Raw genomic sequence first — 1572 nt, 5'->3', positions numbered from 1 at the left:
TTTGTCACGACCTGGGAGCACCCCCTAGTCGTAACCGGCGTACTCGACCTCGAAGAGGTCTAATACAAGCCTCTTAGCATTCATTCATCGCATAACACTAAAAACATAATGAATTTAAAACTTTCTTTACCAAGAAAACATTGCATAAAAAAAATAGCAAGCGGAAGACTTTCTAGACTTTATACATGATGTCTCATAACCATCTAATACTTTAGAGTACAAAATTCGGGACTAATCCCGTACACAACTTAAACAATACTAAAAAGACATAAAAGAACATATTGGGTATTGTCCTCGAATCTATGAGGACTCACCAAGTCTTCATCTTCAACACTTAGAAACCTATCAAAGCCATGACATGTCATCATCTCCAAATCCCTACACTTTAGTCCAAAAAGGGAAAGAAAGGGGTTAGCACAATTAAGTACTAAGTATGGAGACCATGCAAAAACATGCCAAAAAGGACATTTTCAAGGAAGTAAATGCTTTCATATCATTTTGATAAAACCTTCACTTCACAAGTATAAGAGACATAATACAAGTCAACATTAACATATAAGACCATAGCCAACCATACATATACTCAACATATGTCCATATACAATTTATGCTTAACTTTAAAAGAACACATGTCATTTCATTACCATAGGACCTCTACCTAATATAACCTTAAGACACACTTGAGTGAGACAAGAAGTGACCGCCCATACAACCTCTTCAAGCACACTTAAGTGTTCCCCAAGATTACCTTAGATAAGGACATTCCCTTTACAACATAACATCAATAGACCAACATTCTTTAAGAAACCATTTTTGGAGACATTCAAGCACATAAGGGGACTTTCACATAATAGTCGTTAGACTTAGGGAACTCACTTTAGTATCTTCAAAGCCTACTCGTGCCATGTGTAGATAGCATCCCATACTACTACCTACACGTTGTAGAACCTATCCAATAACTAGAGTGCACATCCCACATGATGGGAATAGGCATAACCGACATAGACCATACTAGCTAGGTATGGAATCCGGAGTCTATCCTACTCCGTGGAGGTTGTTCTACTTGCCAAAGGTAGAACTAGTAAGCAACCCATGTAGGCACATGGTTTAGGGGATGTCTAAGGAAGTTCATTGTGCCTAATCTCATACTCAACTAGGCCACCTTCCTAACCACATCCACTCGGTGCTAGCCTTGTTTCCCATAGAGTATTCAATCACATATGTACTTAGAGAAGGTTCCTTTTCTAGTTCAACCAACTCATAGTACCTCTTCCCAAGAAAGGCCCCATTTCTTAGTCATGGCCAATCAAGGTTCATAAGGATAGCTCATTAAATCCCCCTAGAAGGGTGCCTTAGGCCTACCGATCCAAGGTTCATCATTTCACACATGAGAAGGGCTACCACCATTAGTTCTACCGACTTCATGGTTATAAATTCACATAGGGTTCTAGACTTCATCAAGAAGGGGCACCAACTTTAGGTCTACCGGTTCAAGTCATAGTCTAAAATGCCACGTTAGTCATTCATAGAAAGGGCACCATGCTTAGGTCTCACCGATTCTAGACATTCATT

The sequence above is a fragment of the Solanum tuberosum genome, unplaced genomic scaffold (genome assembly GCF_000226075.1).
Source record: "Solanum tuberosum cultivar DM 1-3 516 R44 unplaced genomic scaffold, SolTub_3.0 scf00167, whole genome shotgun sequence".
Taxonomy (NCBI): domain Eukaryota; kingdom Viridiplantae; phylum Streptophyta; class Magnoliopsida; order Solanales; family Solanaceae; genus Solanum; species Solanum tuberosum.
The sequence above is the reverse complement of the archived record's forward strand: the minus strand, read 5'-3'. Positions refer to the sequence as shown.